The following is a 26,999-nucleotide window of genomic DNA, read 5'->3' on the forward strand; positions in this document are numbered from 1 at the left end:
AACCTGTCCCTGCTGATTTCATTCCCCATCCCACCTGGGCTGTATTTTGGAATGTTCCATGCCTCAATTCCCTTTCTCACGTTAATCTTCAACTCCTTCAACTCATCCCATTTTCTCCAAACAGCTTTGACAAAGGGTCAGTTAGACTTGAAACGTCAGCTCTTTTCTCTCCTTACAGATGCTGCCAGACCTGCTGAGATTTTCAAGCATTTTCTCTTTTAGTCTCACGTGAATCTTGCCTCCCTCACTTCATACCATTTCACTCCTTTCCAGTTCCAAAACCCAATGTTTTCTCTCATCCCTCCACCCCCCCCATCTTACAATCAGACAGTAAGGAAGAGGCTCTTCAGCCCATCAAACCTGTACCCTCAACTACCCCACTCCTGAAAAGCCTGATGCTTTTTCGCTGAAAATGAGTCAGCAAATTACGAAATGTTGTATAAACCAAGACAAGGAATGCTTAATCGTCTCCTTCGTTAATGAGTAAAGTAAGTTAGCAATCAATCTGTTGCCAAGTGGGTGTGATTGTCGATAACACTTGAACTGTGAGCACTATTGATCTATTAAGATCAGTTGCAGCCTGTGATCACTTGGTCAACCTGAAATCTTTAAGTTGCCATCAAAGCACACAGACGTTAACTTTTTGGTTTGTCAGGACACAAGATTGTTCAGTATAGAGCAATTGCCCCCTTTCACAGTGTTATGGGCGAGAGAGAGTGTGTGGCAAGAATGGATTAAGTTAGTGACTGTCAAGCCAACATTGTTCGTTTCTTTTTACCTCTCACTTGACATCCGTTCCCTTGCTCACCAGTTGACACTTTGAAGATGTTATTTTACAAAAAAAGATGGAAAATGAGTGACGGTTTTGTAAACCGTGGAACGAGTGACACTTGCAGTAAAGCTGCTCCTCATTTATGTGGTTTTGGAGTCGTGGAGGTGGGGTGCATGGGGCGGGCGTAGGATTTAGAGGGAGATTTTCAAGGCGAAATAATATTGTAGAAGCGGTCAGATTAACTGCTGAAGAGGATGAACTGGAGCTGTGTGTGGGCGTGGCGAAATACTGACGAAACTAGCAACGGGCTGTCATTACGCTGGCTCTTGTATTAAGAAACACCCAAACAGCATCGACTCCAGAGGCTTCCTCTAATATTCCACTAGACGCTGGTTCATACCCTCTTACCCATTGCACAGGAGGGGGGCTTTGTTCAATGTTTACAAGATTCACACTGGGTTTTATTTTGGAGTAACTGTTCAGTGAGGTAAGGGCAGTGTTGTGATTTTTAATTTATTTTTGCATAAAATATTGCAAACTACAAAATGATTTCAGGACTGCAGTGGAATTTTTTAAACAAATAATTCATAGACTATTGTTAAGTAAGAACGTCAGTGGCTTGAGACATTTCCTAGTCATTTCCCTTGTTTCTCTTCAGCATTTTTTAGCTTTGGCAAGCCACAGGATCATGATTGTTGCTGATCGATTGTCGTTGCATGTCGGAGTGTTTGCAAGGGGGAAAGTGATTAACAGGACCATATCCCACCCTGTGTATGTGTCGTACAGTGTTTCACAGTAAGGAAGCTTCATTAATAAGGCTCCATTTGCTGTCTGTTTCGCTGTGAATGTTGTTTGTCCAACTCACAAGAGTCTAATTTCAGTAGTTAGAGATCAGGTTCTTGACCACACTGATAGAGACCTCGCAACTTTCCGATTTTACTAGAGGTTTTTATTTTAAACAGTAGCAGCCTCTAGCCCTATATAGTGGTGTCTGTAGATCTGCCGAGTTAAAAAAAGGGAAGTTCTGTAGATGTTAGTGGAAGATAATCAGGTGCTTGCATATCGAACTGAGCACTTAAGTGGTGTAGGACTCACGGCTGAGTGTTTCTGTTTTAAGATCACATGCAACTACAATATCATAAATCCCCTGCATCAATTTATTCTAGTGATATTGAGAGTGAGTCTTGATCTCTGGGGATGGATTTCATGATGTTCTATACTTGCTTGCTGTCTCCTTGTCCCAGGTATGCTGGGAGGGAGTATGTTTGAACACTTTATTCACTGGATTAGTAATCCACAGCCTTAAACTAAATCCCTGAGTGATGCAGGTTCAGATCCCACCAGGGCAGTTAGTCAATATGGAATGGATGATAGAGTCATAGAGATGTACTGTATGGAAACAGACTCTTTGGTCCAACTCTTTCATACTGACCAGATATCCTAACCTAAACTCATCCCATTTGCCAGCACTTGGTCCATATCCTTCATATACCCATCCAGCCTTTTAAATGTTGTACCAGCCTCCACCACTTCCTTTGGCAGCTCATTCTATTAGGTCCTTTTTGTACCTTTCCCTTCGCACCCTAAACCTATGGTTCTGGATTCCAACCCCGCCCCTCGCCCCCCCTTGTCTATTTATCCTACCCATGGCCCTCATGATTTTATAAACCACTATGAGGTCACCCCTCAGCCTCTGATGCTCCGGGGAAAACAGCCCCAGCCTATTTAACCTCTCACAATAGCTCAAATCCACCAACCCTGGCAACAGTCTCAATGGTGACCCTAAAGCTATTGATTGTGATGAAAAATGATCTGGTTTTATTTACTTCCCACACCTTTCTTATGGTGTGTGGCTTACATTAAATGGCAGACCTACATCAACATGGTTGTTATTTGACTGCCTGGTGAAATGACTTAGCAACACACTCAGTTCAAGAGGAATTAGGGATGAAGAACAAATGCTGGCCTTGGCAGTCATGCCCACATCACATGAGAGAAGAATTCTATAAAATTGGATTAGATGCCATGGAGCTGCTGTGTGACATCACAACTTCATTCAGAGGTTTGCGTGTGGCAAACGTCTTATATCAAAAATAAATACATGATCTGGTCATTAGCTAGGATTTAAGTCCTGTTTGTCCCTAGTCCTGCAATGGTTTCTTTTGCAGAGTTCCAAGTTGCAAATAGCCTGAAGAAGTGCATGGAGTTACTGAAACTGAGTGAGACCAGTCAAAGATGTAATCAACTAAAACAATACCTTTGTTTTCAGTCAATTAATTACAATCATAATTTATGGACTACCTCATATTTAGACAGTGTTGAGTGCTTTCTCAGTGAAATTGAGACCATTCTAAACAACACTAAACCTTTCAATAACCTGCATGCACAGAGCTGCACAAAGTGACCCAGTGCATTGACTACTGTAGCATTATGGTCACCATCCTCCAGAGCAGTTCTGCTCTGTGTTGTATCACCAAGAATTTGACTGGAACATCCTTTACTTCCATGCATTTGTTCTCATTTGTACACATTATTTTTCTGTTTACACTTATCATAGTAATTGCCTGTGGAAACTTGCCACAGTAGCGTGATTACAGTGTGATGTGTTTACATAGCAGTTTTCAATATAAATGTATACAAATCTATGGGAATTTATAACAGAAATTCAAATATCAAAAAATAATGTGTGGTTTTATAATGGCGACTGAATAATGTTGATGCATCTAGTCTCAATTATCCTCCACCCTTTGACCCTACTTCACTTTAAGACTATACTTTGGCTCTATTCATTAAATGCATCACCACAGGCAGTTACTTTATAATTAAATTATAAAGCGAGGTTGAAAATAAACCCATTGCTTCTCTTTCATCTGGACCAGGACCAATGGAAAAACAGAAGCTATTCAGCCTTTGATCCTGTTACCCTGCTCTCTTAGCTGATGTGTTTCCATGTGCTAGTGCACAAGGATCACAACTGCATGAAGTATTTAGATTTGTGGTCGTCTCAATCCATGTTATGAATGATTTGTGGAAACAGGAATTTACCTATTTTTAATTGAATCTCACTGCAATGTCTCTGTAACGTTCTGCAAAAATTGTCAGCAAACTGTTTGGCCTCGGAAAACAAAGCAAAGCATTACCTTGTTCTTCACTTAATATTGAAGCTGTGTATTTATCAGCAGGGATTGCTAGCTAGTGATCAGGAGCACAAATCCTTGCAGATCTCCTCCCTCTCCACCCCAATCTTAAAACACATAAGAGTTTTATCAAATTAACAGATGCCCTTCGGGTATCAGATCAGAGAATAATGTTTGTTGCGCTTATTTAAAAAACCACTAAGGGGCACAATTTTCAATATTCGTAATATGATCTATAATCTTACTGTCTGTAATTTAAATGTCATCAACTTTAGACTTTTGTCGTCACCAAATATTTACTTTTTGCCATTTTCCAAACAACTTGACACTTTCCCTGTTCTTCTTGTCTTATTCACTAACAACCTGCTTAATGTTCCAAGAAAAGATTGTCTTCTTGCTTCTTTTTCCAAATGAGTAGCTACAGGAGCAAAGTTCTGTCCTGTTAGCATGTGAAACACATTTCCAATAAGCAGATCAGTTTGGCACTCACATGGGCAGTTTCTCTTGGAAGATACGTCCCTCTCAAACACTATTCAGCCTGTGGCCGAGATTATTTCACATAAGGACATTTCAATCAGCCTGTTTTAATCCATCTATCCAGAATAAAAATGTCTGCTTTACCCAGGATATTATTTGTCTTCAACGAATTTGGCACGTTGGCTTAGTGGTTAACATTGCTGTCTCACACTACCAGGAATCTAGGTTTGATTCCAGTTTTGGGTGACTGTGTGGAGTTTGCACATTCTACTTGTTTGTGTGGGTTTCTGCTGGGTGCTCTGGTTTCTTCCCACAGTCACAGAGATGTGCAGATTAAATTGCTCTGCAGTATCTGGGGTGTGCAAGTTTGGTGGATTAGCCATGGTAAATGCAGGACAATGGGGATAGAGCAGATGCAGACTCGATGAGCTGAATGGCCTCTTTCTGCACTGTAGGGATTCTATGAAGAGTTTTCCCAAATATACATCTCACAAGTGAAGAAATTCTTATTGATATATGTATCTATTCAACAACAAAAGAAACAGGAATTGCTGGAAAAGCTCAGCAGGTCTGGCAGCATCTGTGGAGGGAAGTCATAATTAATGTCTTGGGTTAAGTGACCCTTCCTCACAAGCAATTTCTGTTTTTGTTTCTGATTTACAGCATCTGCAGTTCTTTCAATTTTTATTTGTGTCTCTATTCAGCCGCGTTCTGGTTCGCTGAGATAGCTTGATGTCATGATTGCGATTTTGCGCAAAATATCTGGTGTATTTTTACATCATTTCCTTCACTGTATCTTCAGGTATCTCTCTCTTCACTCAATCTTTTAACAATGTGGATCAAGCCCATGGCCCTTCTCTGCAGTGGTGAGTTATTGGAAGGACTATTGTTGCCCTGATGTCAGTTTGGTTTGGTTGGTCATGTTCGTGGCTTGAGTCAGAGGTTTGTGGGCACTAACCCCACTCCATTAACTCTATTCTAAGCCAACACTTTTAAAGTGTGTGCTGCACTGTTGAAGCATCATTCATTCAGTGAGACATTAAGCCAAGGTTTTATATGCCTATTCAGTTCCAACGATTTAAAGATGAGTAGTAGGGTTGTCCTACCCATTAAGACTAAAAACAAATGACATGGATATTGATCTCTTTATTCGTTGATGAAAATGAACAAATTGGCTTTGTAGACAGGTGTGGTTTCCACAAAAGTATTTCATTGGATCATTGTGAGAGGTGCTATCCAAATAAAAGGTTACCTTTGATTACAGCTGAATAGAAGAGTTGCTGTCAGTGGAAAAAGAAACAAGGTCCATCAAATCTTCTTTCTATCATCCGAGAAGTTGCAAACTGCTTGAGTATGAAGTGGGCTAAACATTGTATCAGTGCAGCATCTTGAACGTCCAGTGAAATGGACAGAAGGAAATCATAATAGTGAGAAATATTTCACAAGTTAAAACAATCTTGCAAACATCATAAAAACAGTTTCCATTAATTTCCTTTTTAACTCAAGGGCTAGGGGAAGCTTTGTTATGTCTGATCATCAGTATGTCAGTATAGCTTTCAGAAGCAGGCTCCTGATGTCATCACTGTGATCAGTGAGTATAAAGATCTCCCATTCCATCTATCCCTGTGTTCAGTTGAAGAATTGCATGCTATTGGAAGCGTGCTAATATTTGTAACTCCCAGCATAACTTTAACCCGGACAAAAAGTGTGGATGGTGGGACAATTGCATGTTGTAGGTAGACAGCTTTCTGCAGTTTGGCAGTATTTTAAAAACTTAGTAATATCAGGGGTTTCTTTTGCATTTTTGTATTACCCATTCTGAGACTAACCAATATGTAGTTGACCAAAGTGTGACCAATCTCATTCACCTGGATTGACTTCAGTAATGAGGATACCCACTGTTTCATTCATAAAAGCTTGCGGTTTCAAATAAATCTGTTAGGCTATAACCTGGTATTTTGTAATTTTTGACTTCATTCATAAATGGAAGGGATGCAGCAGAATTGAGCAGCGCTGAGACTTACTGACACAAGACCACAGCTCACTGTTAGATACGTTAGGCACCACACCTTGTCTTGATGCTTTTTTAATGTTGCAGCAAATTTATCTGTAGAAAACATGTACGTCAGTCCCCATCAGCCTTCTGATGTGGAAACAAGCCTAAATATCTTTGTTAAATTTTGGTACAAATGGAATTGAGTAAATCCTGGGACCTTGATGCAATTTGTAGCCCCAAAACTTGTTATTGGGGAGAGTCAGAGTGCAGACTTGATTTCTTTATTCATTTGAACTTCTGTGTCTGAAGAGCATCCAAAGGAGCTAAAAGCACCCGGGTAAAACATGCAGGAAGAGTGGACTTCAGGCTATTCACCATCAGCAATATCATTTCATGCCTCCCGTTTGTATTTTGTAAATGACATATAGGAGCCCCATCATTGTTAAAATGGTGATGTATAAAGATCGCTCTTGATCAATTTATCAATGGTCCTTGCAAATTGGTCATGGGCTGTATTGCTTATTAATGTTCCCATTTCAGTCTCATAAAATGGGCTAATTTTAATCTCCAGTGTGTAAAAACATAGGATCCTGTTGACATGCTGTCGGAGGTGAACTATCCAGTGCACAAATGTAAATGAACTGAGCAATGAAGTGGGGTCTCTGTGCATGGTTTACTTAATTTTTTTTGACATAGTGTAACAGTTCCACCCACGTGCACAGAGAAGCAAATAGACAGCACCAACTTCTTTAACTGGGTAACTGGCTGTAGATTTCGCAGTTCTGACCGTGGACCTTCCTTGATGTGGGGCTGAGGTCAGCAGTGTCATTTCAGTTCTTTCAGTTTTGGGGTTTGGAGAAAATGAAGAGTCAGCCCAAAAACCTGCCCTACCATTCACTTAGATCATGTGTTGTGTGAGCAGCGAGATCAGATCCACATTGCTGCTCATTGTGTTGGATTCACAGCTCAGTCACTTCATTGAAAGGTACACAAGGTAGATTTGCTGCCACCCATCCTCCTTCTAGGTTGAGAGTTCAAGGGACTGAATGGTCCATTGTGGCTCTTACAATAAACTACATTTTCTTTAAGCAATGATAGCAATCGGGTACTAGTGATATTGGTATGGCAGACATTAGGTGCAGTCTTCCTGGGCTTGAATGATGTGGGTTGTGATGAGATTTCTGACAGAATCATGTCAGAGGTCTATCAAGGCTCTTTCGATGTTGGGAGCAACTCATTACATCTTTCCTCATGGACATCAAAGCAGTGGCTAGTTGTCAATAAAGGGGAATTAGTGACCTTGTTACCAGTATATCTTGCCTTATTCATATACAGCTTCTGACATTCCCAATCATGCCAAACAAATTTAAATATTGAAAGTCCGCTACGTGGAAATCTGAGCAGGTATGTCACAACTTCATGTTGCCACTTGCTCCAAAGGACTTCCATGTTGGGCACTGGGCACCAAACTGTTAGGGCATATACTCCATGGACACCAGTCATGTGCACTCCATGTCCATAGAAATCGACATCTGACTTGTGCCAGCCTCTAAGAACCCAGTCTGCTAACGGAATGGTCCTGCACTCCAGACAGAGAGTGGTGAATCTATGGAATCCATTGCCGCAGAAGGCTGTGGAGGTCAAGTCATTGAGTGCATCTAAGACAGAGGTTCTTGATTAATAAGGGGATCAAACATTATGGGTGACGGTAGGAGAATACGACTGAGAAACATATCAGCTAGGTGGAGCAGTTTTAATGGGCCGAATGAACTAATTTTGCTCCTATATCTCATGGTTTTCACCTCATGCTGCATCTCATGCTGCAGGGCAAGTACATTTTGTGCTTAGGGACACACAGCCAACTAATGGACTGACATCGCTGGGTTGTTTGATTCCTCTCTCAGTGCTCACTCACTGAGCCGACCTGAATGCTGTCAGCATCCTTGCCTTGCCTTGTTTGCTCCTTGCCCCCTCAGGCTCACAGTACCTTGTATCACCTTATCCTTTAGTGAAGATGCAAAGTCAGGAAGCTTGTCATCGCTGTCAGCAGCACTTGGTTGAGTCAAGGGAGATAGCCTTTAGTCAGAGACACAGTAAGTCAAGGGCTGCTGTCGATACCAGTCCAGGGGCTTGGACCCTGGTCTGTCAGCCAATCAGAATGGCCAGGGTCAGTATCCTATCCTTGTTAGAGGTAGGCAACTAAATGTTGGTGAGCCCACCACCCAACTTGACTACTTCTGCCTTATTGAGGACTGTTTCCTCCTAGTCTAAAAGAGAGGCAGGCATTAATGGAATTGAAAGTGGGCAGCGCGGTCATTAATTTTAGTGCGAGTGGGAGGTGCCCTGAGCAATTGGGTGGGCTGCAGAGAGGGCATTCTGGGTTAGTTGTGACAGGGGTTGGGTTGGGTGACACCAAGTGATGTAAAATGTTAAAGTCGAAGAGCATGAGCTTGGGTGAGATGGGTTGAATGGCCTCCTGCACTGTTATGGTACTGTGACATTTTGATGTTTGTAATTTTACCACCCTTCTAGGTTGCTGATTGTTGCACTAGTTTTGGGTGTTCCATTCCATCTAATTTCCATGATCAGTACATGCTTTGGCTTCAATTTTTCTGACCGCAGCGTCTTTTCTACAAATCACTTTAGAACAAAAAAAAATAGCTTGCTCCTTAAGAGTCAAACCTGCTATTAGGTTGTTATTGTCTTTTAAAAGAACAGGCATAGTTTTAAATGTCAAAAGAATCTAATCTGAACTTCAAAATGAAAGCCCGTTATGCACAAGAAGTTATTCTTGTTGAACATTTATTGAGCAGCTGACTAGTTAACTAGTGATAAATAGTTCCTGTGGATTATGTTTATACCTTTTTAGAAGCAGCAGTCTGAATTGCCTGCTGGGGATATGTTTCCCTCTGACGTGATGTTTAAAATTAACTTCCTTCGCTTGGATTACAGAAGAACATACTCTGTATTGTTTCTCCCACTGTTTCCTGCATAAATGTCACCTATATGTTTACAGCTTGTTTGTATCATCAGACACTTGCCCTCCATATACTGTAGTTCTTTGGCATTTCTGTTCAGAATTTAGATTCTTGATATAGGAGTATTTGTATTTGTACAGAATGCTTTTTGTGATCAAATATGCCAAATCATTTTATGAACAAAATAACAGTGAACATAGCAACCGATCTGCACACAGCAAGATCCCACAAACAGCAATGAGATAATGATCCAAATTGTCTGTCTCAACAATGTTGTTGAGGACTAATTTGTGATCAGGATATTACAGTGAACTTCCCTGGATAGTAGGAGAGTGTCAGGGCCTGATAGGGCACCTTAAGCACCACCCAATAAGATGATGGTGCATAGACTCTAATGTGATGTTACTATGGCTTTAAGAAGTGCATTTTTGTCCTTTTTCTTTCTCTCTCAACATTTGACCAACATAGTTTATGATAATTGAACTTCAACTTCCTTATCTATATTTCTCCTCCTGTTTCCATCTGTGGTTTTCTGACCTTGCTACCACACAGGAAGGAAAAGTCCTAGGATTTACATCCTGCAACATCTCAGTTGTTTGATTTTCCACTGGCTTTTCAGTCACAGTAGGCATCACTCCCACCTCTGATCTAGCTGTATCATTACCAACGGTAAAATATTTCTGGAACCGAAAATTTCTCTATTACTCTGACCACTTCTTTTCACCGGACTCTCCAACCTCACTTTATCCAATTGAACGCTGCTCTTCTCACCATGAATTCCACAGATTACTACTTTCTCTGGCAATACTCCTTTTGAATGACAAATCTCCTCATCTCTCACCATCAAAGATTGACTTCCTCCCATACCTCTTAAGATCTTAACTTCTTCACATGCTCCTCCTGGCAAACCATATCCCTTCAAGTACATTCCTTAAAGAGATCTGGCACTTGCTTCTCATCTAACCCCTGATCAGATTGTGCCTTCTTTTGCAGTTTTTTTTAGCTTTTGTGTTCTCCTTTCCCACTTCAACAAAACTCACTGGCTTATCCTGTTTTCCCACATCCATCTTCCCAGTGCTTCTTCTGAACCACCGACACTATGATGTCACGTGGCTTACTTTATTACAATGAAAACTCCTGAGCTTTTTGACTTCTCTTTCACCCTCATTGGTTTCCTTTTTATCCTGTGGTAAACCATCTTTACTGTCTTTAATGAAATCTCCTTTTCTCTTACCACCTGAGGATTTCTCTTTTCCCTAGTTTCTATCCCTTACAGGGTGAAATTGAAGTTGGAAGCCAAACTTTGATTTATGAATCAACTCATAATCATCTACCATTTTCATTGCTGGCAGTCTCTACTCTTCCACATGAGTTCTCACTACTTCATATTCAGTATTTTTAAGGGGGGAAGTGTGATGATATTATTGCTTTAAGAGGTGTATTGAGTCCTTTTTTATTGAAGAATGGTTGAGACAGAGGTGACGAGCAGTCTGCTCAAAGCCAATAGAGTAAGCAGCTTGTGAGGCCTACGGTTTTTTAAAAACGTTGGAACAGTAGACGCAGCCTGAATGGGTGGGGTCAAGCTCCCGTAGAACCAGGATTTTTAGTTTTAGCTTTCTGTATTTGCTGAGGTCTTGAAGCTAGATGTGGAAGCACTTTTTTTCTTCTCTCTCTCACAGTTAAAAGCTAGGGTTCTCTTCCTGCTGCTGGAATTGCATGTGAGGCAATTATTTTATTGAATTTGCCTTTGCCAAGTTTTTATGGGATGTTAGTATGTTGGAACAGTTAATTAGTAATACTTAATATATCTATTATATTGCATTTCAATAGTTCTTTTAATTTTGTCTGCCAAGTAAAAATAGTTCTATGGAAGGATCACTCGATTCGAAACGTTAACTCTGAGTTCTCTCCACAGATGCTGCCAGACTTGCTGAGATTTCCCAGCAATTTCTATTTCCATCTATAAAAAAGTGTGTTTTGCTTGATGTCGAGTAAGTTGACCAATCGAATTGCATCTGGAATGCAGCACTTACACTTACCTTTAACATAACAAAAGGCTGGGTCTAGGCTACCTTAATATATTTTGATAGGTTTTGATCTGGTTCATAACACTAACAAGAGAACAGCTTAGGATCTCAAAGGATTAAGAGTTAACATCTTCTCAGTAACAATGAACAGACAATATCATTCTCACCAATATCACCTATGTATAATTGCTATCATGCCTTAAACAACATCTTGTTTAAGACCAGAGCTTCTTTTCATTGTATTGATAGGTATTTTTTTACACCACTACTGGACCACACAGGCTCTACAGATCCTTACACTTTGAGAGGATAATGGCATTAACCTCTATCACAATTAGCAGCTCATACAGTATCATGATCTGATTACTCACACAACATGGGAGGCAATGGAGCAACTGTGTCTGCTGTTGGCCGATGTGGATTTGATTTGATTGCTTACATAACACATTGTATGTAGCAGTTTGAAACCTTCAAAACTGGCAACAAATTGCCTGCTCTTGCAACTTGGGTCAGCAGTTGAAGGGAACTGAAGATTTAAGAACCCCACCAACAAGAACCTCATGGCAAGATTCAACAAGGCAAAATCCACAATCAACAGCAAAACCCCATTTCATACCTGGTAAAAGACTTGCAGTGAGAGTGGGCTAGCAATCCAGGCAGTTGGAATATGAGTGCTATTTATTGTAGATGGTTGCATTGGGTACTGATGGTCTGTGAGAATGGTCCCAAGTTGATATTCAAACAGTGAGCAAACAGATTCTACAAGTAATGTGGTACCCGGTTCCACCTCTTCCATTCATAAACTGATTTTTCTTGTTCATTTGTGGGTGAGTAGAGGATTTTTAAAAAATGCTTAAAGTTTAAACTAGTGAAGCTGTACACTGACAAGTCATACCTGTTTTACTGGTAATTAGAAAGTACTTATTTGAATAAGCAGAAGTTCTTTGTGAGGTACAGAACTTGGTTGTCTTTTCTGTTAATTTGATCCTAATTCAAAATCCCTCCCTCAGGGCATTTGTGAGTTTACCTACTGCACATGGACTGTTGCTGTTTAAGAAAGCAGCTCACTACTGTCTTCTCAAGGGCAACTAGAGCTGGGCAGTAAATGCTGACCCAGCCAGTGACACCCACGTTCCCTGAGTGAATTTAAAAAAAATTAAAATCCTTGATGGGAAAGGGGAAACCTTTTAAAAATGTCACAGAACTACATGTTGGGAAAGCTAGAATCTTAAAATAAAAGCTCAGGTTAAGTGTCACTGCTATGGCAACGGTCAGCTCAAGGCATGGCTACTGTAAGGGAAAATCAAGAGCTGCAGAAGCAATTTAACATAAAGTTGCAGATCTAGGAATGGCACAAAGCCAGAATTAAATGGATAAGTGGGCAAATTAGAAGTAGCCACCAACATCAATGCAACAAAAATGTTAAAAGCCACTTAGAGTAGGAAGATCTACCATTTAATGTATGGTAAAGGCAAGAACATTTGCTCAATTGCACAGAGCAAAAATAATTCTATAAAATTTTGATTGAAGCTGAAATCCTTTACTAAAACGATGGAAGTTATTCAGTAAAGCTTTAAAGAAGCAGCAATTATTTATTACGACAACGAACAGTGGGATTCTGAAAGTGAACCTATGGAGATAGTGAGTATCATCTATTTTAGCCAAAGGAGTTGGAAATCCACCATGTTGGTTAAAAGCCTCCAGTACATCAGTATTAGCAGCACAGTAATACTGCAGAAGAGAAAAAAAACCTGAAAGCAAACAAATAGTTACGCACATTAGGAAGACTTAACAACAGAAATAATATTTTCAAGTTGATTACATTTCAGAGATAAGCCAAATGGAACAATGACTTGGATAAAATAGTTCTGACGATACAGAATTGCTTTAAAATTAAATGCTACATCTGAAGCTGAACAAGTAGATATACTTTTGTACCTGACTTGGATTATAGCTGATGAGATCATAGTTCACCAAGATGTTAAAGAAGCAACAGATATTTCTGGAACACTTTGACAATAGCTTTTTAACCTCAGAACAAATACATTTCTTGAAGGAGCAAAATTGAATAGAGTTCAGCATTTTGGAGAATCCATAGATAATTCTATTAATAATCTCCTTTAGGTTAGTGGCAAATGTGACTATGATGATATTCATAAGATAATTATTCTTGGAATTGCTGATGAGGTTTTGTCAGATTTATTAGAATTGTGATGAAAAGTGTGTGATTTTTAGAATGTATACACATACACAGTATATAGAATCTTAATTTTAAACTATTAGCATATGGGTGTTTGTGAAGGAATTTCTAAAACTAAACAAGGTCAGTGTGTCCTTCTGGAAATGTCCTCGTCCAGTATGTCTCAGAGAGAAGATGACTGAAATACCCTTGGAGCATTCATAGGAAAATAATGGAAAATTGTTGATACTGTGGAGTTTATGACAGAGGTAGTAAACATTGAAAGGAATTAACTTGCTTTTGGTTTAGAACAATCAAACATTGACAGTCCAGAGGGGGAGACTTGTAGGCCAGTTTTGGAGGAGATTTGATTGGGGCCAGAAGCAAATTTAGTTTCTCTCCATAAAAGGAGCATAGGATAGTTCTGTGGAAGTTTTAGCTAAATGTTTAGCTTGTGAAACTTTCAGACCAGAAGCATTTGGTTAGAAATTGGTAGATGACTTTAAAAAAAAAAACAGATTTTCAGTTTTGTGTAAGAAGATTTCACAGTTCACAAGACAGAAGTGTGGAGATTGGCCAGCAGATTGAAAATAAAAATATGCTCCCACACATTGAAGGTCATCTCCATGGACACCACCACTGGGATTGGATGACTGAGTGACTGACTGACTCACTCACTATTCAGTTGAGAAGAGACTCCCCTGGCTTGGAGATCCCAGGATTCTGCTTAAAAATGAAGTCCCTGTGAGGGAAATTGTACTCCAGATATGAGAATGGAGCAATTTCCTATTTTAACAGGAGCAATGTCCTCAGTGAAATAAGTTCAAGAGCTAAAAATTCCATCAGTTTAGAGAATGTAAGAACCAGGAGGAGGAGTAGGCCATCTGGCCCTTCGAGCTGCTCCACCTTTCAATAAGATCGGATCCACTTACCCATCCTCTCACCATAACTCTTAATTCCTTTATTGTTAAAAAAAAATCTATCTTAGTTTTTAAAATATTTACTGAAGTAGCGTCGATTACTTCACTGGGCAAGGAATTCCATAGGTTCACATCCCTGTGGTTGAAGAAATTCCTTCTCAATTCAGTCCTAAATCTGCTCCAATTTTGAGGCTATGCCTTCTTGTCTTAGTTTCACCTGCCACTGGAAACATCCTTCCTACTTCTATCTTATCTATTCCCTTCCTAATTTGATAACTTCCTCCAGTGCCAGTATATCCTTTCTCTAGTAAGGAGACCAAACTGCACACAGTACTCAAAGTGTGACCTCCCCAGCACCCTGTACAGCTGCAACATGACCTCCCTGCTTTTAAATTCAATCCCTTTAACAATGAAGGGAAAAATTCCATTTGTCTTCCTAATTACTTGTACCTGCCGACCAACTCTGTGATTCATGCACAAGGACACCCAGATCCCTCTGCAACGCAGCATGCTGCAAATTTTTACCATTCAAAAAAAAATCCTTTTTACTGTTACTCCTACCAAAATGGATGACTTCACATTTACTAACATTGGATTCCATCTGCCAGACTTTTGCCCACTCACTTAATGTATCTGTGTTCCTCTGCAAAGTTTCACAGTCCTTTGCACTCTTTGCTCTGACTCATCTTAGTGTCATCTACAAAACTTTGACACATTACACATGGCCCCCAACTCCAAATCATCCATATCAAATTGTGAATAATTGTGGTCCCAACACCGATCCCTGAAGCATACCACTAGTCACTGATTGCCAGCCAGAATAGCACTCATTTGTCCCCACTCTTTGCTTCCTGTTAGTCAAACAGTCCTCAATCCATGCTAATACTTTACCTGCAATACCATGCTTCCTTGTCTTATGCAACAGCCTCTTGTGTGGCACCTTGTCAAAGGCCTTTTGGAAATCTCTATATACACATCCAATAGATCCCTGTTATCCACTGTGCTTATAGTGTCTTCATAGAATTCCAAAAGATTTGTTAAGCGTGATCTGCCTTTCATAAGCTCATGCTACGTCTGTCCAATGGGACAATTTCTATCGAGGTGCCCTGTTATTTCTTCCTTAACAATAGACTCAAGGAGCTTCCCCACTATAGATTAAGCCTTACCAGTGTAAAATTCTCCACCTTTGTCTACCTCCTTTTTAAACAGTGGCATCACATTTACTGTTTTCCAATCTGCTGGGACTGCCCCAGAGTCCAGTGAATTTTGGAAATTAGCACTTGCTATTTCTCCCTCCATCTTTTTTAGTATCCTGGGATGCATTCCATTAGAGCCAGGAGACTTATCTATCCTTAGCTCCATTAGCTTACCCAACATAACTCTTCCGTAATAATGATTGCTTCCAGGTTCTCACCTACCTTCGTCTCTTTGTCAATTATTTGCATGTTATTAGTGTCCGTCACTGTGAAGACCGATACAAAATACCTGCTCAATGCCTCGGCCATCTCATCATATCCCATAACTAAATGCCCATTCTCATCCTTTAAAGGACCAACGTTTACTTTATACACTTTTTTTTGTTTTATAGAAACTTTTCCGATCTGTCTTTATATTCTGTGCTAGTGTTTTCTCATTTTTTTTAATAGCTCTTTTTGTGGCTTTCTGTTGACCTTTAAAAGTTTTCCCAATCTTCTAGTTTCATGCTGATTTTGGCCGCTTTGTGTGCCTTCTCTTTCAATTTGATAGTCTCCCTTAATTCCTTAGACACCCATGGCAGATTACCCCTTTTCTTACAATCCTTCCTTTTCACTGGAATATATTTTTGCTGAACACTTCGAAATATTGCTTTGAAAGTCCTCCGCTGCTTGTCAACTGTCCCACCAAAAAATCTTTGTTTCCTGTCTACTTTAGCCAAATCCTCCCTTATTCAATTGTAGTCTCCCTGGTTTAAGCACACGACCCTGATATTAGATTTTATCTTCACACTCTCCATCTGTATTCCAAAATCCACCATACTGTGATCGCTCCTTCCAAGAGAATCCCCAACTATGAGGACATTAATTATTCCCGTCTCATTACACAGGACCAGGTCTGGGATATCTTGCTCCCTCGTTGGTTCCGTTGCATATTGTTCAAGAAAACTATCACAGATACACTCAACGAACTCCTCCTCAAGGCTGCCCTGACTAAGTTGGTTTGACCAATTGACATGTAGATTAAAATCCTCCATGATAATTACCATGATAAAGGGATTTCCCATTATAAAGGCACTTTGCAGATCTGTCAAGATCATACCAATAACCTTCAATCCAGAGGCCTTCCAAGTAATCATCTAGGAATGAAGGAGCAATCTTCGCCCCTTGAACCTGCTCTGCCATTTAATATGATCACAGCATATTTACCCACATCAGCACCATTACCCTTTTGCACCATTGATAATCATACGTTTATCATTTAAAGTCCTGTTTGAAAGGCAGTGCAACATCATTTATGTCTGCCCTGGAGCTTTTTGCATAGACTTTGTGCTTCAGTTTGGGACTTGTTTTGTTTCAGAGATAAGAATGATGGCCTTTAATAGCTGACGCGGAGAATCCCCAAAGAGCTCATGCCTTTTTGGATTGGAAGGTTTGCAGGTCTCTGGATTGAAGACTGTGTTGAATTTGAATCTGTTCCTTACAGTATGAACCACTTTTGAAATGTCATCACTGCTGTCATCTGAAAACACAGGAGTTAATTTGTGTGCAACAAGCTTTCAAAAACAGAAATATGACAATGACCAGATAATCTGGTTTTGTGGTGCTGATGTGAGGAATAAATATTGCTACGACATTGGAGATAACCACCTTGTCTCAATCTAAAATAGTTCCATGTGATTTATGGTCATACATCTGTGAGAGCAGATGGATCCTTGGCTTAACATTTTATCTGAAAGACAGTACCTTGACGGTGCTCCCCATATTCTCACAATGGGGTGTCAGCCTTGAATAGGGGTCAGGTAGTTCAGTTGGCTGGTTTACTGGTTTGCAATGCAGAGTGATGCCAACAGTGTTGGTTTAACTCCACACTAGTTAAGGTTACTATGAAAATCTTGCCTTCTCACCCTTGCCTGAGGTATGGTAACCCCCAGGTTAAATACACCACCAATTGTCTCTGTCTAATGAGAGAGAAGCCCTTAAAGACCATGGCAAATTTATTTTTTTCTTTAAACCAATCTTGATTTTTTTTGCTCAAGTTCTATACTGGCTAATGCAACAATATTTTATGACTTTTCCAATTAGGAAGTTGTATGATTAACAGGAAAATTTTCCCGGCCTGACTGATTTGAACTCCATACTCTGACATGAACTGGTTTTGTGTGCTTTTTAACTGAAAGATTAAATTCAGTGCTGCTCAGAACTGTTGTTTTCTGTTGGACTAATTGTCATTGGAAAGGGAGCAATTGTGCACATTTCTGAGATATACCAACTGAACCACCTCCTCCTGATAGAAGTTGGAAACTCTGCAGAGTGGGCAATATGGAGTTAAACATGGCAAAGTCTGCAGAAGTACATCTTTGTTGTAACTTAATTTCTTGCATTCCCCAACCCTTACCAGGGTTTCTGTGGAGCTGCCTGCATTGTACATCAACTCCTACTGTATGATTTCTCCAGCCCATGAAACAAGGTTCCTTTGAATTAGTCACATTATATTGTAAGCTAAGCCATTGCTTTTCTCATGGTACATTGCAGGGAGTGTATTATTTTTCTAGTGAGGAATGAACCGAGGTGGTGAGCAATTCTAATCCTGCCTGACACAGCTTTGGAACTTGAATTTACAGCATGATGCAGTGGGAGCCAAGGCAGAGTTTGAGCAAAGCGATTATTGGCCCTCATTTTGTTGGGAACTGAATTCTGTGCTTGTATTGGCGTAAACCCACTGGAAGTCTTTGGCTGTCTCACTTATTTTTCCACTGTGTTTGAATAGATCTGACAAGGAGGTGAGAATTAATAGAAGTATTGGGTATCCTTGACTTGTGGAACAGTGCAAAATTTGGTTTAGCTAACATACAATGGGTCAATAAAACTGCATTATAAATACACTGCGATACTTCATTGGGTTCCTGAAATACCTTGTGCCCTGTTTGCTTATTTCCAAGTGAAAGTACTTTGCAAGTATTGTGCTAGCCTTAGCGCAGGCTCAACAGTGAAGGTTTCCAGGCTAATAGTGTCTACATTTAACTTCAAACAAGTCAAGGATTAGTAGGAAACAGAAGGCAGTAAGCTGAAAAGGAAGTGGTTCCTGATCCTCATAGAATCATGAAATGTTACAGAACTGAAGAAGGCCTTTTGCCCTATGAAGTCTGCAGTGTAGGGGATGCATTTAATGTCTCCCTCTCTGAAGTGAGATGCATTTAATCGCGCAGAAGGAGGGTAGGTGGCGGCCCTGCTGCCCCTCTGCTTCTGGGATGGGAAGGCTAGTGATTAGCCTTCCAAACTCGCCACCGATTGAGGCCATATGCGGATAGTTAATGCCCACTTAAAGGCCTCATCCTGATATTCAAAAAAAGGTGAGTGGTGCAATTGCCTAGGGCTTCAGAAGCAAATCTTGCCATGTCCACTTAAGGACTCCCAGGGTGGGTTCCCTCATTATCAGGCACCAAGAACCTAATTGGGGGACCTGTATCTGCTATAGAATCCCTCTAGTGCAGATGGGACCACTCAGCTGAGTTTGTTTAGACCCTCTGAGGAGCATCCTACCCAGACTCATCCCCAAACCTATCTTTGTAACCCCACATTTCCCATGGCTAATCTATCTAGCCTGCACATCCCTGGACACTACCGGGCAATTTAGCATAGCCAATCCCCCTACCCTACACACCTTTGGACTGTGGGAGGAACCCGGAGGGAACCCACGCAGACACAGGGAGAACATGCAAACTCCACACAGAAAGTCACCCAAGGCTGGAATCAAGCCCGGGTCCCTGGTGCTGTGAGGCAGGAGTGCTAACCACCGAGTCACTGTGACCCCAGCCCCCCTCCCTTCAGTTCATTATTGCCTCTGAATTAGAATCTGCTGGTTTTAAATCCAAGATTTGTCCATTTAGCCGGGCAAATCGCTGCATTCTTTATGGAATACTATATTGTCAGAGATACTGGTCATTTGAATGTGACATTAAACCAAGATTCCTATTCGCCAGTTCAGAATATTACAAACAATCCCTTAGCACTATGAAAAGGTAGGTGGAGACATTGGATTTAGTATCTGAAACAATCCATGTCTCTACACTTGCAATCACTAGATTATCTAGCTGTTAATCTCAGTTCCTGTTTGTCACATTTTGCCTTACGTGGTATTTATCTGAAAAACAACAAACTGCTTGTCAAAAAGGAATTTACTGGCTGCAGTGCACTGTGAGATGTCTTAGAGATGTGAAAGTGCTGTAAAAATACAATTTATTTTCTATCTCATGCTCCCTGCGCCTTTATAATATGTTAACTATTCTGTTACTCTTCACACAGATTTCCACCGTGTTACCTATCAGTACTACTCTATTACCATGGTAGTTCCTCAAAATGAGGAGGACACTTGTCAGCCCATGGCATGAAACTCTGTATTTGAGTCATTAACATGGGGAAGATTTTCTGCTGCAATTAGCACAGGACTCGAGCTGAACTGGAGACTCCAGTCTTGCCATTTTCCATAAACCTATTTGAAGATTTACAGTTCGATAATCATCTTGGTTGTCTCCATTAGAAACACGATCACAGCCCCTTGGCCCACAAGCCTCATTCCTGAAGAAGGGCTCATGCCTGAAACATCAACTCTCCTGCTCCTTGGATGCTGCCTGACCTGCTGTGCTTTTCTAGCGCCACAGTCTTGACTCTGATCTCCAGCATCTGCAGTCCTCACTTTCTGCTACTTCATTTGAAACACCTCTTTTGTAATCACTAAGTCCCAGACTCGAACCCAAAGCTTTTGTTTTCGGGATATTGAGCTCACAACTGCGCCACAGGACCTCCCTATTCTTGATTGTACTCTGCCACTGTAAGGCCCATCAAAATATAACTTCTGATTCTCTCTAGTCTTTTCCTTATATTCTGAAGTTCTTTGCCATCCTTTTTGTAATTTTGGTGGTTTCTTCATAGTTCTCCTCTTTATTCTTTTATTACCTCTCCTGCAAGTATTTAAGTTGCATTTTGTGTATTATTAATAATAAATTAAATTCAATCTCTCATTGACTCATGAGACTCCAGTCACCTGTGCTCAATTTTTCTTGAATGTATTTGCTTCTCACCCAATTGACTCCTGTTATAATATTAACCATTGTCAATCTTTTTGTTAATGTTTGACTTGCCTTGAGTCAAGTTTAGGTCTCTTTGCCCTCACTATAATTTGCTACCCCCCACCCCAGTCTGTAACAGCATCATATTCCCCTGTTATCCGTACTTGGCTTTCTCTGTCTCAGTATTGTTCCTTTGCAGTGGAGTGATCATATCTGAGGATCTTTCCTCCCATGTGAGTGGCGAGCATCTCCAATTCTTCCCTCAAACTCAACAGCTGGGCACTAATAGTTCATAGAACCTCCAGGTCACACTGGCTTCTCACAACAGCTTTCCCAGCTCTGCAATCACGCTGCTTAAGTATGCACAATCAAAACATTGAAACTGCTTTCACTACTAACTTTGCCAAATTTGGTTGCCTCTTCAGGCCATTGGCCTCTCAGACTTGATTATCTCCACTTGTACAATCTACTGAAGGCCTCTTGAAACAACATTCTCATTTCATAAATAGGGGGCAGCACAGTGGCTCAGTGGTTAGCACTGCTACCTCACAGCGCCAGGGACCTGAGTTCGATTCCAGCCTCTGGCGACTGTCTGTGTGGAGTTTGTACATTCTTCCCGTGTCTGAGTGGGTTTCCGCTGGGTGCTCCGGTTTCTTCCCACAGTCCAAACATGTGCAGGTCAGGTGAATTGGTAATACTAAATTGTCCATAGTGTTTAGGAATGTGAAGGTTCGGTGCATCAGTCTGGGGTAAATGTAGAATAATAAGGTAGGAGAATGGGTTTGGGTGGGTTACACTTCGGAGGGTCAGTGTGGACTTGTTGGGCCGAAGGGCCTGTTTCCACACTGTAGGGACTATAAATTGGTGGTATTGTGGCTCAGTGGTTAGTGCTGCTGCCTCACGGTGCCAGGGAACCAGGTTTGATTCTACCTTTGAGTTAAACTACAGTCCCTTACTGTGGTGATACTGCTACCAGTGGTACCAATTAGGAAATTCTGAGCTGGCAAAGAAGGACCAAGGGTAGGGTAGTTAGTTTGCAATTGATAACATTCCCAAGGCTTTTATCCAAATTGGCACTGTTGTTCAAGTGCACCTTGTTGTTGCATGTACTCATTTTGAATAAAGAAGAAAATGGTGACTGAGAAATCTAGTAGGAAAGAATTTCACATTTTCACATTTCCAGGAAACTCCTCCAAACCTTACAACCAGGGAATTAAATTAGAAGTGTGATCATTGTAGTATTGCAGGCATTTGGCGACCATTTGGTTGATCCATTAAGTAGCAAATATGTGAAAGATCAGTTGATCTGTTTTTACTTGTGCTAGTTGAGGGATAAATGCTATCCGTAACATGGGTGAAAGCTCCCACTCTCCTTGAAATATTGCCATGTTTAGTTTATTCCCCATCCGCCAGAGTGGGACAGAATACTGGGACGATTCTATGATGGCGTGAATGGTGGTCCCTGTTGACAATGCAGCACTCAGGAGACAGTAGCATCCAAGGAGCAGGAGAATCGACGTTTCGGGCATGAGCCCTTCTTCAGGAATTCCTGATTCCTGAGGAAGCGCTCATGCCCGAAACATCGATTCTCTTGCTCCTTGGATGCTGCCTGACCTGCTGCGCTTTTCCAGAAACACATTTTCAGCTCTGATCTCCAGCATCTGCAGTCCTCACTTTCTTCTCAGGAGACAGTAACCCGGTATTAGTGGTAATGTCACTGGATTTGTAATCCAGAGGCTCAGTCTAAATTAATGGGATGTGGATTGAAATGCCACCATGGGAATTTAAATTCAATAAACGGAATTTGGATTAGAAAGCTAGTCTGATTATGAAGCTCTCGCTGTGAATACCCAACTGGTTAGGGAAGAAAATCACCTGTCCTCATGTTGTCTAACCCAATGTGTAATTCTAGGTCCACAATAATGTGGTTGACTCTTAATTGCCCTCTGGCACAGCAAACTAATCTGTTCAAGGGCAACAAGTGCTGGCCTTACTAGTGACTCTAATGTCCCCAAAGAAATTATCTTCGTGCTGCACTGTTTCAGCCTGGATTATGTGTTTAGATCTTGTAGTGAAGATTGAACCTACAATCCTCTGACTCAGAGGCAAGAGTGCATTTGAGCTGAGCCCATGGATGAAATTCTATATCATTTTGTACCTTAAATTGGTTCTTAAATATCTAATAGGTGTGCTACTTGGTGATATAGACTTGGTGGGCTGAAGGACCTCCTCTGTATAATTCTGTATGATACCCCTGTATCTTCAGTACTTTCACTTGTTGGTTTGCATTCCAAACTAGGTCTCTGCTGCCAGATCTATGTTCTAGCTCTTTCTATATGGGAGAAGCCTTAAGATGAACTTGTAACAAAAAAAAAGCTTCAGAAAATCTTAAAACAGTTGAAGGACTTTGATTTGAAACAAATTAATTATCTATTTTATTTCCACCCCACAGTGAAAGTGCTTAATAACCCTAACCCTAACACCCCACACCCACACACTCAATTTCAATCACTCTGCTGACATCTAATGGTTTACAGTCAAGAGCATTGTGAAACCTATATGATTTGGAGGTGCTGGTGTTGGACTGGGGTATACAGAGTTAAAAATCACACACCACCTGATGAAGGAGCAGTGCTCCAAAAGCTGTGCTTCTAATTAAACCTGCTGGACTATAATCTGGTGTTGTGTGATTTTTAACTTTGTAAAACCTATAGGCTTGGTCTGCTCTGCTTTGTGTTGCTATCGCCTCTCAGTCAGGAGGTCATGAATTCAGGCTCCTCTCTGGCACCCAAATGCACAATTATAACTTGGCACTCATACAGTACTATGGAAATTCGCTGCTAGTTCTCCCAATCAACAAGTAGTTAATTCAGAACAATGCGTGGAGGTTGTAAAATGCATTGGGACAGTTCAGCGATGTAGCAACGTGTCCTACAAATGCAAGCTTCCTTCTATTCCCTGTCTTGAAATAGTATGTATTGATGCTTGTTTGCCTTTGTGAATAACTGACCTTTCTTTTACTATTGACTGACATTAATTATTGATGGTTTGGTGATTGAATTTTAATGACTTATGCAGCATTTGCAGTAGCAGCTTACATAAAATCGCTGCTCCCAGTAAGTGTGGAGCTGGCACTTAGCAGCTTTCCTTCGATATAAATTGCAGCTGTGGATCTGAAGTGAAGTTCACTGAAGTTCAAATTTATTGTGTCGGGTAACTTTTATTTCCCGTCCCGGGTTGAACCTTTTGTCTGGTATTGGCATAGGTTTCCTTTTGGGTGATGCTCCTATCTTTTACAGATGTGGGACGTAGCACTCATGTCAATGTTAATAGAGTCTCTACTTCAGGCACAAGGGTGAAAGTGAACTGGGAGTTTTTGTTTTCTTACCCGGATTCATCTGAAAAATTACCTCATTTATGGAACTCCTTTTGATGGAATTATGAAAATGTAATTGCTACGTTACATGGAATTGCACAGAATCTACAACACATAAACAGGCCATTCAGCTCAAGCAGTGTTGTTAGTGCGAATTTCCTTGTGTTGCAGTTCTGTCGTCTGATCCTAACCGTTTTTTTGCTTCTGCTCCATTCTCCCTGAGCTTTCTCTTGATGCATTAATGTAATGAGCATCATGTGGCCAGATTCTTGGCCCTCACTCTGCAAAGAAATATCTTTTGAATTTTTTACTTGCTTTGTTAAATGTTCATCTTTATTTACACCCTGTGGTTTAGTTTCTCCATGTCCACTCTATCAAATCCCTTCAGAGCTTTGGAGGGCTTTATGTCAAGTCTCCTCTTGGTCCTTTATCTCCTGAAAAGGAGCCTGTTCAGTCTTTCCTGATCATTACATCATCTCAAGTCAGCGCAGAACAGGCCCTTCGGCCCTCAATGTTGCGCCGACCTGTGAACTATTCTTAGTTCGTCCCCCTACATTATCCCAAAATCGTCCATTGTTTAAATCTCCCTAACGTGGCTGAGTTGACTACATTAGCAGGTAGGACATTCCACGCTCTTACCACTCTCTGCATAAAGAACCTGCCTCTGACATCTGTCTTAACTCTATCACCCCTCAATTTGTAGTTATACTACCTCGTACAAGGTGACATCATCATCCTAAGAAAAAGACTTTCAGTGTTTACCCTGTCTAATCCTCTGATCATCTTGTATGTCTCTATCAAATCCCCTCTTAGCCTTCTTCTTTCCAATGAGAACAGAGCCAAGTCTCTCAGCCTTTCTTCATAAGACCTTCCCTCCAGACCAGGCAACATCCTGGTAAATCTCCTCTGCACTTTTTCCAATGCTTTCATATTCTTCCCGAAATATGGGGACCAGAACTGTACACAATATTCCAAGTGTGGCCACACCAGTGTTTAGTATAGTTGCAGCATGATATTGCAGCTCTGGAACTCAATCCCTCTACAAATGAAACCTAACACACTGTATGCCTTCTTAACAACAATATTCGCCTGAGTGGCAACTTTCAGAGATCTATGTACATGGACTCCAAGATCCCTCTGCACATCCACACTACCAAGAATCTTTCCATTGACCCAGTACTCTGCCTTCCTGTTATTCTTCCCAAAGTGCATCACCTCACATTTGGCTGCATTGAACTCCATTTGCCACCTTTCAGCCCAATTCTGCAGTTTATCCAAGTCCCCCTGCAAACTGTAACATTCTTCCAAACTCTTCACTACTCCACCAATTTTAGTGTCATCTGCAAATTTACTAATCCATCCACTTATGCCTGCGTCTAAGTCATTTATAAAAATGACAAACAGCAGTGGTCCCAAAACAGAACCTTGTGGCACACCACTAGTAACCAACTCCAGGCTGAATATTTTCCATCAACCACCACTCGCTGCCTTCTTACAGAAAGCCAGTTTCTAATCCAAACTGCTAAATCACCCTCAATTCCATGCCTCTGCATTTTCTCCAACAGCCTTCCATGTGGAACCTTATCAAAGGCTTTACTAAAGTCCATGTATACCACGTTAACTGCCCTACATGCTTGGTCACCTTCTCAAAAAACTAAACGAGGTTTGTGAGACACGACCTGCCCTTGATAAAACCATATTGACTATCTGAAATCAAATTGTTGCTTGCTAGATGATTATAAATTTTATCTCATATAATCCTTTCCAAAATCATTCCTACAACAGAATCATTTTGTAGCAGGAAGACCAGAACTGCACACAGCACTCTGGGCATGCTCCAAATAAGATTTTATTTGCATTTTAATATTTTCCTCCACAAATAAACCCCCAATGTTTTCTTTTGTGCTCATTTGGGGTGTATCAATTTAAGTTTTTTAATCTATGTATCCCATTCCCAGATCTCTCTGCTTTTCTAACCTTGTTTAGTTTTCTAGTTTTCAATGGATTAAATGGTTTTCTTCAATATCCTAACCACCAGGTTGCAGATACATCTGTAGTCTGCATTATTTTTCTCAACATGTTGATTAAAATTGTTGCATGACTCAGGGTGGCTTTTCCCAAAGCAACTCTCAATGGATGGTGTTATATACTTTTTTTAGAAAAAGGAATTGAACTGTCTTTTGACAGAAGAAGACAGTATCAGAGAGTAGGTGTGGATGTTGGAGGTGGTTAAAAGGAGTCAATTTATAAAAGGTCTGTAGCCCTTCAATAAAGTGAACCTGGAATGGATCCATGACACTTGAATAATGGAGGTGGGCGCTGAAGGGAGCAATATGACAATGAAAACTTGCAAGTGATCTCATGCAAAGCAGGTTTCCTTTTAAATTTTGCAGTGTGATCTTCCAAGTGCGACAATAAAACCCCAAGCTGAGCTACGTTCAGTTGTCATAATTCTGTGGGTGCTGTTAATTTTCTACTCTCTCTTTCCAATGGTCTCTGTCCTTTTTCTTATGGTTTGAAATGCTGTGCATGTTACACTCTTTGCATTGCAGCCCTGTCTTAGGATAGCAGAGCTGCAGTGTAAATGAGGCAGTGCTTCTATCTTTTTTTTGTTCTGGAACTAGTGCAGCAAGGCAGCAAAAGAGGGAATCCAGTCACGTTTTACATTTGCTGCTTTGCCTGTGAAAGCTCCTGAATGGCTCACCAAAATGTGCGGAGACAATGGATAACCTGCAGTTAAAAATGCCTGATGCCCATGTGTGTATTGTAGATGTGTAACAGTCATGGAAACTGACAAAGTTAAAAATATACATTGGAAAGGTGAGTACTCAGAAAAATAAGAGTCATGGGGGATTTCTGAATGGCTATGCATGAA

The 26,999-nt window shown here is 40.7% G+C and overlaps 1 protein-coding gene across 2 annotated transcripts in view; it reads left to right on the forward strand.

Moving 5' to 3' along the window:
* The first annotated feature begins 1,091 nt into the window (after positions 1–1,091).
* The window catches only part of LOC122539454 (chondroitin sulfate N-acetylgalactosaminyltransferase 1-like), a 192,387-nt gene continuing 166,479 nt past the window's right edge, over positions 1,092–26,999 (forward strand). For both annotated transcript variants that reach the window (XM_043674305.1, XM_043674306.1), the window contains exon 1: positions 1,092–1,259. The gene's annotated coding sequence lies outside the window, so the exon portion shown is untranslated. The remainder of the gene's footprint in view (positions 1,260–26,999) is intronic.

The sequence above is a fragment of the Chiloscyllium plagiosum genome, chromosome 32 (assembly GCF_004010195.1).
Source record: "Chiloscyllium plagiosum isolate BGI_BamShark_2017 chromosome 32, ASM401019v2, whole genome shotgun sequence".
NCBI lineage: Eukaryota > Metazoa > Chordata > Chondrichthyes > Orectolobiformes > Hemiscylliidae > Chiloscyllium > Chiloscyllium plagiosum.